Here is a 13,925-nt window from a genome sequence, read left to right on the forward strand (position 1 = left end):
CTCATTCATCTGACTTGAAAGATCTGTAGGGAACCAGAATCAAAGAAACTGAAATACTGTATTGTGTGCCTTTTCATAACAACAATCAAGAGGGGAAGCTTGCAAATTACTTTTTATTTTTTATTTTTTAAGTGAAATACAGTTTTTAGCCTTAAAATTAGTTAATTGCGTGTGTATGCACACACATGCATGCATATACGCATATCTGTATAGTGGAAATACATTTTTAACGGTCCACTTAGTTCCAAAAATGTTAGGGTACATTATGAGGGAAGAGAAAAAAAAAGAATCCATGAATAGAAGATTTCAATATTCAGAGTTATTAGTGTGACAAACTTCCTAAATAACAGAAGTCTTAGGAAGGTGTAACAGAACTTATAAAGCATTTGTGGAATTCAGTGGCAGTGAAAACTGTAACTGCTGATATTTCAGGCAGAAGCAATTGCAGTCTGTAAACATTGAAACACTGTTTTGTAAAAAAAAAAAAAAAAAAAAAAAAAAAAAAAGGCATATATATCTATAAGAAAAGTGTAAGTCTTCATGTATACACTAGAAGATACAAAGCATTATTTTTATCTTACATACAAAAAAGAAATTTGCAGTACAAAAAAGACGGGGATCTCCTGGAAAGAGTCCAGCAGAAGGCCACAAAGATGATATGGGCCCTGGAGCACCTTCCCTATGAGAAAAGGCTGAGAGACCTGGATCTGTTCAGCCTGGAGAAAAGAAGGCTGAGAGGGGATTTTATCAATGTTTATAAATACCTGAGGTGTGGGAGACAGAGGGATTTGACCAACCTCTTTTCAATGGTTTGTGGGGACAGGACAAGGGGTAATGGCCACAAATCAGAGCACAGGAAGTTCCACACCAACACGTGAAAGAACTTCTTCATGGTGAGGGTGACGGAGCACTGGGACAGGCTGCCCAGGGAGGTTGTGGAGTCTCCTTCTCTGGAGATATTCAAGGCCCGTCTGGATGCCTACCTGGGCAACCTGCTCTAAGGAACCTGCTTTGGCAGGGGGGTGGACCCAATGATCTCTCAAGGTCCCTTCCAACCCTACAATTTTGTGATTCTGTGAGTTGAGAAACAGTTTAGAAGATCTTTTTCTGAGTAGTCAAACAATATTTGTTGATATGCATCATTAAGTGATTTTTCACTATAGTACTCTACACTACAGATTGTTCCTGAAAAATAGCCTCTCAATCTCTATTTCTTACTAATTTTTTTTTGGTAGAAAATGTGTGTATCAGTGACAAAAGTCCTCTAAATCATTCAATTATTTCCTGCAAATCCATATATAACTTGCTCACTGTTGCACATGAACTTAGATACAACCATGAGTGACTACAATGGCTAATTGCTAATAACTTGGAAACAGCAACAGTCCTCCAGCCTGTTCCACGTGGAAATTATTAGTGCCTTGTGTGAATCCTGTTCCACCCATGTAGAAAACATTTCAGGAGATGGTGTCAAGATTCAGATAACAGGTCCCTTTCCCAAGCTCAGGTGAGGATGGCTATGTACAGTTTGTCAGATTGCTGCTGCTGAACATGTAATGCATTAAATGGCCTGACCCACACAACACTTGCTTGGAGTAAGCCAATACTGAGACAAGTGTAGAGGACTGAGTTTCTTGCAGAAGTCTGTTAGCCTGGTAATTAAAGAAATATTCATACCCTTCAGGAGAACTCATAAGAAATAGGAAGAGGTGAAGGAGAAACAGTTTGGGTAATGTCAAAGATACCAGTATTTGAAACACAGTTCAGGAATTGGCAGATCATCGTCACCATCCTGAAGCAGCTCCCTGACTTTTGTCTTAAGCCTTTTTTCTCTTCTATTGCTTCTCAGTTCATCTCATTTCCTTGCTGTGTAAGTTTGCAAAGCTTGTCATTTATTTTGTATTTTCACAATGCCTTATACCATAAAACCTTCACCATGGGTGGGATCACAGTGTACTTCTTAATTTTGTTTTGGCACACAGTAAATATGGCTTTTTTACTGAACAGTACCAGCATGCACCAGAGGAGTAGAAATACAGGGTTGCAAAAACATGCTGATTAAAAACAGTGGACTTTCTTTCCAAGTGCTCTTTTTTCAGGCTTAACAAGAACATTCAAGTCCTTCTACCTCATTGAAAGGAATAGCACAGATTTGGACATAGAAGGTAAATGGCAAAAGTAGAACCAGGAGAAAGTAAAGGCAAATAGGTTACCTAGAGTTGTAGTACTTGGCCTGAGATACTTTGTGAAGACTGTGTGGACTGCATAGTTAAAGAAACAAAGTCCGCATGCTCATTTGAGGAAATAAACTGTTCGTTCCTATTTTCCCTATTCCTCTCTCTTCCTTTTTTTTTTTTTTTTTTTTTGTTTGTTTGTTTGTTTGTTTTTGTTTCTTCCTATAAAAAGTAGTAAGAACAATGTAGAAAAGTGGAAGTGCTGACTCTTCTAGGGACACATTACACAGCCTTTGGCTGCCTTCATTGTATTCTTACGTGCCTACTCCTTGCTTCTCTCAGCAGGAAATTCACTACAGCATTTGTACAACAGAGTAATGACACAAGTTTTTTGTTTCTTTGTTTTTCTTTCCCTACATTAGAACTAATAAATAATAGCTATTATTTTTAACAGTAAAAGGAATGAAAGAAGGTTGGTAACATCTTTCAATAGTCTGTAGTCTACATCTAGCTGCAACAAAGCCTTGAGGTGAAAACTAGGTTATTTGCTCCCTAATCCAAATGCTGTTTTATTTGGTTTAGAAAATATTCCTACTGTTTTGATTTGCCTTTGGTAGCTAATCTATCAGTGGGAGACATGCAGGCAGAAGAAAGGATAACATTGACCTAACCAGGGCGTATGCACAATGAAAAGAAAGCACAGAGGTCAGCTTGTGGTGACAGCAGGGGGAAATGATAGATCACACAGAGATGTGCCTTTTATTCTCTAAGAAAATTGTGTCCTTTTAGCTCTTGCCTTCTATTCCTAACCCTCTTGCCCTGTTCTGCTTCCTTGTGCTCCTACTTGTTTCTTACAGTGGCAGTGCAACAATATGGATTTTATTAACAGTAATGTTAATATTACCGGGTTCTACAGCTACAGAGTTGTGTGAACTGGAGGGCAAAATAGATCTGGTAATCTGTTTTCTTGCCTTGCAAGGTGAAGGGATACAAGATCTAAATTCAAAATATGCAAAAGAAACTCAAAATATAGTTGAATAAAGCACAGAACACAAAAAAAAAAAAAACACTTTCTCTAAGTGCCTAAGAATTCCAGCATAGAAATACAAAATGTTTTGAGTTGAGCACTAATGTTGTAGAACCCATGATGCAGGAGTTCCATAAACTCCATAATTTCTTGGGGGAAAAGTATGGAGGAAAAAAAAAAAAAAAACAAAGAAAAGAAATCACCCTGATTTCTAACGTATTTTTTCATGACTAGTTTAAACTAAGATGCACGATCTTGCATCTCAAAGATATAGTTAAACAAAAATCAATCATACCCATTGATGAATTTTCTGAGACTTTCACTATATTTTGATTTATATCAACGTAGCATAACTTGATTTCTTGTCTGTGTAAAAAAGATCAATGTAAAGTCACTATTACAAAGATTTATTCATGTCTTCACAATAGTTTCTGTCTCCTTAATTAAATCTATTGTATAAAAAAACAAATTCAATTGGTGCAAAGTCTGTGCACAAACTAGCTAGAAAGTGCTGTATCTGCAGTACTATTGAGTTATAAGCATCTATCAGTGGCATTCCTAAATGAGGTGATTTTGTAAACACACTTCTGAGATTTCCTTAGTAATGATGATGTCATTTCAGATGTCCTTAATGGTGTAATCATTATTATTTTTGTTTGTGTGCTGATTTCCTTCTTTCCCAGCCCCCTTCTGGGAGTTTTCAAAATAATACAAAGCTGAAAAAAGTCACACACTTTTCTTCCTCACAGCATCATAGTCTAAAGAAGAACTTTGAAAATAAATAGGATTTGCCTAAAGAAAACTAAAAGGTATGCAAAGTTGTCTATGTAAATCCTTGATAATGAAACAAAGATGAAAGCTTTCAATTTCAATGATTTCTATTCACTTTCTAAAGTCACTATGATTACATGAGTATGTGTTACTATGTAGTGAATAATTTTGCAGGTAAGAGGAAAGATGGGTTAGAGACAGTAGGTGTCATAGTTCCCTGCAACAAGAATTAAAGTAAAATGTGCTAAACTTTATTCTTCTTGTGTGTTTGTGTTCCATTGTGTTCAAATAAATTAATGGTTTTGTGTCCAGTTCAATCATTTTCTTGAAGGGAAACAAATGTAGCTAACAGCTGTATACATAACAGACATATATCTATTTTTTTTTTCTTTTATTCTTTTAAGAGTATTTTTCAAAGCCCTATTTCTGTCTACTTTTTCACTAATCCTGAAGAACATTACGGTGGTTGCCACCCCTATTCTTCAAAAGGATCAATGTGCATCTTCATATATTTGATCAATGACTGAGCAGTGAAAGTACAAGGGTATAGCATTTTTAGCAAAATGTAATGCTGCTGCAATTGAAGCGGAAGAAAATTATTGCCTATGGTATATGCAGTATATTTATATTTGTGTATCTCAATATACTCTCCATTGAGTGTGAATTTTACATATATAAATATTTTCTAGGAGTCTTGTAAAGCTTAATACATTTCTTTCTGTTTGGGAAAACAAAACTTACACAAAAGTAACTTCTTCAGAATTCTTTATGTATGTATGTGTGTCTTCATTTCCATTATCTGTCTGAAACAATAAATTAGTACAAAAGATCATTTTGGCCAATACACATGCTTAGGTATTCATGTACCCTGCCCACTCATAAGAAGTTAGAATATCCTCACAAGTAGACCCTATCTCCCTGTTTTTTTTTTTCACGTTGTTATAACAGTAAAGATTCTCCTTTTCATTCTCAAAAGTCAGTAATTACACTTTCTGCTGCTAGTGTATTCAAAGGGGAGTCTCAAATAATTGATTTAATATGTTCCATTTCAATTAAGTTAGATGTATGAGTATTTAGACACTTTGCATGGTTGCTGCTCCCAAAATCATGAGAAGATGACAAACTCTATAAACGTGCAGCCCGGACCACTCATTTAGGAGTTTATAATCTAAGCAAGAAGTGAAGGGAAGAAATGTTTATTACTCAATGAAAATGAGTGGAAAAACTGTTTAATAGCTACATAGCTTTGAGAAATTTTATGTTAAAGGAATACATGGCTTGCCAGTCACCTGAAGGAAGTTAGTGATGTTTTTGTCCCTTAAGTTAGAGGTGTCTGGGACTAATTGCAAAATTTTAGCTATGCTACAAATCTCTCTTTCAAAATGATAGCATTGCCTAAAACATAGATTACTTATCCTTTGCATTTTTATTCTTCAAAAAGGAAAATGAAACTTCTATTTGATTTCCTGTCCAGAATGTAGAAAACCAAACTCTTGCCAACACTATCTGTAGTTAAGTATCCACTCCAATTCTAGCCATTAGGCAAAATCCTTCCAGACAACATACCTGCAGGATTTTTTGGTTTGAGTAAGTTCTATTTTGTTTTACACAATGCACAGTCAAACACAGGACTATACTGTTTTGGAAACCAATCTGAGCTTCCTAATTTAAGGATACTTTGGCTTAATTGTAGTGACCACTGGGATGGAATTAACATTTTACAGCTGTAGCAGAGCAGCACAGTAGAGTATCATGTTTCTCCTTTGCTTTTCAAGCTAAACTATCTTGCATCTAGAGATCAATTGCTCCTTAGCCTTTCTATGTGTTTTCCTGGCTTATCCATTGCCCTTCTCACTAATTTCTTCAGGTTTGAAGCAAGGATATATTTTTGGATCTTGATGAAGCACTGTCATGCATGATGGAAGCTGAGCTTATGACAATCTAAAGCAGAGTGATTGTGCACAGTCAGTAATTTGTGTAACACAAGTTAGTAATTTGTGTACTGCTACTACAGCAGTGTGAGAAACAAAGGTTGGTGGGTTGTTTTTTTTTTTTTTCTTTTTCTTTTTTTTTCTTTTCAGTAGAATGTTTTTGCAGTGGAAAATTCTACTAACCTTGCATATTCAAATGTGATTGTGCAGGATGACAGTGGCATAGCAGTGGGGAGTATGCTAAGCAGATAAGGGGAAGGTTCCACTGTCCCGAAATAGGGAGGATAGCTAAGAAAAACAGGATGAGAAGTGCGAAATCAGTAAAAACAAAAAATCACGGGCCCTCTAGTCATGATAGAAGAAGGAGGAAAAAAAAAGGAAAATAAGAAATTAATGGTTGGTCAAATAAAATTTTACACACATGGTATAGTAATAAGTGTTGAGCAGCTTGCAAACCTGCAGTACTCAGCCAATGAGGAAATGGAAGGAATCAAGCATAGGTAAGAGGGAATATAAGGTTATGATATACTTTTGCTGGGTGCTCCTGTTTGCAGGATGCTTGCCATTGCAATTGTGAATAAAATAGCTTCACAGAAGACCCTATCTGAGAAAATTATTGAGGTATTTCTCACAGCAGGAGACATGATGAATATCCCTGTAGCAGTAGTTAAAACGTTGCAGCAGCAGTATTGAGCAGGATCTTCTGCATACAGCTACTGTGAGACAGAAGCTTTCTGCACTGAACCTGAGTGAGGCTAGAGAATTGAGGAGATGAAGCAGTTTCTTTGTGGGCCCAACTGAAATACTTTGTTTTCCTTGTGTCAGCTGCAGCACATTCTGTGGGCTGGAATGTGGTCATTGGCATAGCAGAGAAATACATTCCAAGTATGTTCATCCCTTTTCTCAAACATAAATATTTGTTAATTTAAGGAGAGGCACACAGCTCTTTTTAAAATCATCTATTACAATTGAAGCTTTGTGATATGAAAGGAATTATTAATCTCCATAAATGTGTCAAGTTTCAGTGTAGGTTAAGGAGTTGGTTTTTTTTTGTTTGTTTGTTTGTTTGTTTGTTTTTTTAGCACTGAATAGTTGGCAGTAGGAAAAAATTGAATTTTTTATTTGAGTAAAATCCTATTTGTGAGTGCAAGAGCTCCTGCCCTTTTCTTGACTACATCACTTGGGATCATAGGAACTGCCATATCGCATCAAACCAGTCATTTGTCTGCTGCAGCACCCTCTTGCCAGCAGTGACCAACACCACATGCTTTAGAAGAAGGTGAGGGAAACCTGCAAGGAGGTCAGACTGAGAAACACTGATCTTGAAAAAAGCATTTTTTTTCTTTCTGGTTTTGTTTTGTTTTGTCTTCAACTCAACAGGAAAGGTTGAAGTAAAGACCATAACTACTTGTTTGTGATGAGATTTTAAGTTTTCCCTTTTGAAAATTCATAGCAAGACAACAAAGCCTAAATAAACTGCTTAAATAAGAAAGCAGAGAGAAAAAAAAAAAGTCCAGGTGCATTATTATGGGTATCTAATGCCATGTAAAAGAACCTAGTCTTGTTTACACTAAAAAGAAAATGTGTTTTGCTGCCTCTACTTCCTGCTGTGTAGCTTACACTCATCGAGCTGACTTCTTCCACCATTTGGAAATTTGCGCATTTTTCACTGTTCTTTAAAGATACACCAAGATTCTGCTTCCCCTAATTCCCAAAGGGAGATATTTCCAGGAATGCAGTAATCTAGGGATTTTATGTTGCCATAAGTACTAAACATATCTTGTGATGAAGAGCCAGCAGAGAAGGTCAGAAATTTTCCATCAGCAGTGCTGAACTATTTGTTGAAAGGTGATGATGACAAAATACTTGGCCAAAAAAACAAACAAACCATAATTCTCTTACAAAACTTTTTTCTTCCATTCACTCTGAGTTTTTATTATCAGATTTCCAAGTTTTTATGGGACTAAGCAAACCATTGATTAAAATCTCTGAATAGAACCTAAATGACAAAACAGGAACAAACAGCACATTTTTTACCGGAACAAGTTTCATAAAACTGATTTATAGATGTGGAAGACAGGAACAAAAAGTGGCTAATAAATCCCTTTGGAAAAGGAATGGGGTCTTTGCAGTTTTGATCACTATTATTTCTGCTCTCTCATCCATTACCTGTGGAGCAAACTTTTTTTTTTTAATTTATTTTATTTTATTTATTTTTTTTTTAACAGCAACTAGTTTCAGGTTAGCTTTTAAAAGATGATATTCAGTTGCCTGGAAAACTTTAGATGAAAACCATTTTTTAAAATGTGGTTTGTTTCCCTGGGTGGTGACTGTGTAGATGGCATCCCAGTTCTGTATGCTTTACACTGGCATATTTTACGGTTCTTTGTTGCACCCAGTCTCTGTATTTTACATATTGGGAAACAGTAAAGGGTTTTCTATTGTAGACCATATTTTAAGAGTTGTTCTCGTTACTGTCAGTTAAAATCTCAATGTAACACAGTGGAGTTTTAAGTACGAAATGAGCAGTGGAAAGGTCGATTGATTGACTAGATTGCCAGCTAAAGACAAGAAGAGAGACATGACTAAAAGAAGGGGTTACACATGCAAACAGCTGGGAAAACAAACAAACAAACAAAACAAAACAAAATACAAGAATGAAAAACAAAACAATATATTCAGGCTAAAGCACCATAATACAGAGAAATATAGTACTGGTAATGACTTGCATTTCTGCAGCATCTTTCATCCAGAGTTGTCTTCAGACATTACAGAGATCTCATCATTCATCCCTCTAAAAGCCATCATCTTGCAGGTCAAGGTGAGAAAAAGAGATTAGAAAGATATTGAGAAGAAAGCTAGAATCTAGGAAAAGAGAGGCAGAATAGGCAAACCAACTTTTCAAGAAAGTTTTACAAAGAATGCTACTCAAAATCAAGTCATGGCTCTCCACTGCAGACATGGATATTACTTGATAATATTTTATTCCTTGATGTTACCTTGGGACAAACATGTTGCGCTCTGAGCTACATTTAAACTGGAAGACCTAGCCTGCTCTCAGCTATATTTTGGGGCTCTTAACTGCCGCTTGCAGGCATCATCCCCTGATCATGCCCTGGTTTCTCCAGAGAGGACCATGAGGGATCTTTGATAACTAGCTAGTCCTTGTTTTGGACTAGGGTTATAACATACCACAAAGGAAATTCACAGGTTGCTTTAAATAAAAATATCATTTCAGATATAGTTGAGGACTTAAAGCATTGTGGTACTCTCTTTTAAAACCGGAAAATATATTAGGGCAGCACCAAATTCTACCAATTGTTTCCAACTTGATAAGAAATTTGGCAGACTTCTGGGTTGGGAGATTTAAAGTTGGTTCTTCATGCTGGAAGTTCAAGGTCTTTCCAGTCCATCTGCAGCCTGAAAATGCAGTGAGGGAATTGCAGATATAAGCAGTCCTGTTTTGAAAATAGTGTGTTTATCTCATTGTATGTACAGTCATACCCACAATTCCTAAACACAAGCACTAGGACCCTTATTTTCTCTCCTCTTCATATATTTCATGTTCCTAAAGGATATAAATTTATTTTGCAATTGGGAAGTCAAAGTCATCTTAGACTGTATGAAAGAGAGACACTTCTAGCTTAGGGAATAGCATTTCTCTACATGTCATTGAATTTGATAATTTAATTAGGAGCACTGGCAACTTAATACATATTCAACTGGGTAGTGTTGTATGCAGCTGTGCTGTGCCACATGGTGGCAAAAGAAGGGGCAAGAATTTGATCTTCAGCTTTGCTGATTTTTGTATTCATCATGTGCAGTGTGCTGGGTGTGTGTGGGCAGCTGGAGAAAATTCTATCCGAGTTGTTGCATGGCAGTGTCTGGATGCTGACTGATTGCACCTGCCACATTTCATTTTTAGACAGGTTGATATTAACCTTCTATACTTCCAAACGTAGTCCTCTTTCACAGTGCCTCAGAGTTCCTAAGAAGACACCTTGTGTTCCCACCCTTAACAAAAGAATAAAAATAAAAAGAGAGAGAAAAGGACATTTCATAGCAAAGCAATGCCAGAGGATTTGAATCTTCTCCATGTCTCCTTGTTGTCTCCTCGAGCTACCATTCTTTTATCATTGAGATGTTCTGGTGTGTAATTCAGTTTTGAGTAGAAGCTGCGTAGTTCTCCTATATCCCTATCTATCGGTGCATGAAATAAAGATCCATGTACAACCCAGGAGACACAGGCATAGTCCTTTGCACCTGAGAAAAGCAAGTAACTGATGCCCATGGAATGATTTAAAAATCCTTACTCTTTCTCCCAAATTTCGTTTCACTCAATGCATTCAGATTGAAATTCTCCCTTCTTGTTGATTCTGTTTGCATAACTACACACTTGGCTTAGGTCATCCGGGATGTTTTTTGGCTGTGGAGGGGGAAAAACACTTTGTTTTCACTTTGCCTTCTGATTCTGAGATTTATTCTACTATCTCTGTGCCTTTGGTTTGATAATTGATACTCTACATCATCTAAACTGGTATTCAATTTCTTTATAGTATCACGTTTTACTGATCATTCTCACTCATGTGTTTAAGTTCCTAACTTAGAGTTTCTATGACAAAATTAAACCGTAACGTTTTTTTCTTAGTTATAAGAAAAGGCGACATCAAAATGTGAGATGCAGGTCATCAACACCTGACCAAAGTAATATACATATGTCTGATGATGGATGTAGGTTCCCAGATGGGAACTACAGTACGGAAAATCTGTAAGAAACTGAAACAGTTATTCCTTGTTTGTGTTTGTCTTGTGAGGCTTCTGTAAAAACAGCAGAATTCTTGTTTTTCCCATGCCATGCACCAAGTCTCTCACTCAAAGATATAGCTTTTGGCTATTTTTGTCAGTGAGGCCAGTTCCAAAGGAGAAATCAGCTTGTCATTTTACTTTTACCCAAACGCAAATCATTTTCTGTACCATGTACATCTTCTTAAGTGCAGCCATTACTTGAAATGTAAAGCCACTCTATGACGCAACAGCTATAATCTAAGTCTTTATCCATCAGTTCTGCACAGAATACTGAATGATCTTGTATTCATCTTTGTACTGGGTCTGGCTGGGATGTTAACTTTCCCTGCAGCAGCCCATACAGTGCTGTGCTCTGCACTTGTAGCTAGAACAGCAGTGGTTTCACACCAGGGCTGTGTCTGCTGCTGAGCAGTGCTGGCACAGCATCAGTACTCTCTCTAACCCTCCTAGGAGGTGGCCAAAAAAGCAAGAAAAGAAACATCACCAGGGCAGCTGACCTAAACCAACCAAAGGGTATTCCATACCATATGGTATCACACTCAGCACTAAAAAATGGAAACAGGAAGAAGAGGGGAGGGGTGGGCTCTCATTGTGAAAACGTCGGTCCTCCTCCCAAACCCCAGCTACGTGCGTTGAGGCCCTGCTTCAATGACGTGGTCAAGCATCGCTCATTTGTGGGAAGTAGAGAGTAATTTCTTTCCTCTGCACTTCCACATAGCCTTTATTTGTTTTGGTTTGGTTAGGTTTTTCCTTTTTTCCTTTCCCCCCTCCCTTTTCCCCTTTCCCTTTTTTACTCCTTTAGTTAAATTGTTTAGTTAATAATAATCTTTCCTTAATAATAATAATTATTATTATTTCCCTTTAATTAAATTATCCTTATCTCAACCTGTGAGTTGTTCTTTACTTTACTTCTTCCCCTCCTCATCTAAGGAGGGGGAGTGAGAGAGCGGTTGTGGTGTTTAGCTGCCTAGCATGGTAAAACCACCACAATCTCACAGAGCAACTTGTTGCTATCCTTAGTTCTCCAATTATTACAGTTTTGATTTTTCCTCCTCTCTTTCTTTTAAGTATATTCTAAAGCATATAAGAGTCTGTCCTTTAGAACAGTAAAGCTTTATCTTTATTCTTTACTTACAAACAATTTTGTTCATTCAAATGCTTACCAGGGCTCTTTTTTAACAAGGTGAAGAAAATGACTGGATGAAGTTCTCCAGATGTCAGTGAAATGACAATGTTGCTGTGGCAGGAAGAGAAATGATCTCTCTCTACTACTGGTGCCTTGAACTAAAATGTATATATATTATATATTTCTGTAGGAAGCAAGTTTTAATTATCTTTTATTATCTTTGAGTATAATTTTGTAATCATAAGCTGCTGGATCAGAGGTAGCAGTGAACATCAAGTTGCCAGCCTTGTCAATGGACTTAATTTATTAAAGGCAAATAATTAACATTTATCAGGGCGGATGGAAAAAGCAGGTGAATGTGGTGACAGTAGTAATAATGAAAAGTCAAAAGGAAGGATTGCTTCTAGTGTATCTCAGAATATAACAGGAATGATATTGTCTTACAGTAGTGCAAGAGACTTGGTTTAAAAAAAAAAAATAAAAAATAGAGGGGAAAGGTATTTTGTTTTTTTGTCTGGTTTTTGTTTGTTTTTGACAGTCATCTGTCCACTACTCTGTGAATGTGAATTGAGAAAAAACTGATATTTTCAGTGTACAGACAGGGCTTGCTAAATCTGCATAACGATCAAGAATCAACAAATTGTCCTGGGGCAATAAATATTACACCTGAAGAGTAGTTTGTTTTAATTCCTGAAAATCAAGCTGTTTTGTTACAATGCTTCTAGAAAAATTCAAAAATATATCCATCAGGGGCTTGCTCCTCTAGCCTATCAAGTCTTATTTGGGCCTTATGGTGATCTTTGCTGGGTCAGTCGTGTGTCCCAGCAAAGATCAGTCAGCTTGGCATGTAAAGCTGGCACAATGATTGATATGGGGGCAGAGATGGTATTTTTTACCAGTGCTTATCTGCAAAAGTGCTGTTCTGTGGATCCATGTAGTGGGAAGAAAAGTAATTTGGTTTGAAGCTGCATTGTGTTTTACCAGACCTGATACTTATCATGGGGAAAACCTGCTCAATTCACATGGTTTTAATCAAATCAGGTTCAAAGCAGTTGATTGATTTATTAATGAGAATAATTAACCAGCAATCAATGAATTATGCATTCAGGATCAGCAATACACCATAATAAAACAATACTAGAAGCTTACAAAATGTTAATAAATAGATTTCTCCATACCCTTCTATATCTAATCAAAGCGATAAGGGAGATGGGAATGCCAGCAGAGCAACTTCTGGTGGTGTCAGTCCAAATTTTGATGCTGCTCTTTTCCCTCTTCTCTGTCCCCACTGTTAAATATTTTATTCTTTCAAATTTCTTTCCAGGCTGACTCCTCATTTGTTTCAAAAGTATCTTCATTGCTGTTTAACATGGATGATCACTGTCTTTCTCAGTGTTGACAGTTTTAGGGCAAAATGACCTCTCAGACAGTTTAGGCTCTGTTTTCAGACAAACTGATTACACTCGAGCTTGAGATTTACCTGTTTTACCAGCCATTTTTCCAAAAGGGAGGTTCTGTGAATTTGCCTTCAGTGTGCTGTAAGACTGGGTGATACCAGTCCCAGAATCAGGATTCAATTCTACTTTCTGACCCCAGAATAGAGAAGGTACATAGAGAAAGGCTAAGGAACCAGACTGGGACTTTAGTTATTTGTATAGAAGCCTTTCTTTTTCCTCTTTTTTTTTTTTTTTTTTTTTTTTTTTTTTCCCTAAATGCATTTTCACTGTTTTGTCTAATTTATTCTGTGTCAGTGGAAAGTATTAAATATTTTTTTTCTCTTTATGATGTGAACCTTAAAAATTATAGATGATTCTATTTCCTGGATAGATATTATTGAAGACTAACAAAGCTCAAACTCATCACTCTTGTGTAAATGTTCTCAGGGATATGGCCATGAATGATGAGTCTTTGTTGATGACCCATAAAATTTCTGAAAACTAGGGACTAGAGATTTATATTCCATTCTTGTGCACATTGTCTAATTCACTTTTGCCTATAATTCTCTATTACTGTGTATGTGCTCAAATATCAATGTATCTAAAAGCTTTTCCTTCTAAGGCAGTCTTAGTTCATTCCTTCTTTAAAAGGCA

This window comes from Netta rufina, assembly GCF_964035555.1.
Source record: "Netta rufina genome assembly, chromosome: 9".
NCBI classification, from domain to species: Eukaryota; Metazoa; Chordata; class Aves; order Anseriformes; family Anatidae; genus Netta; species Netta rufina.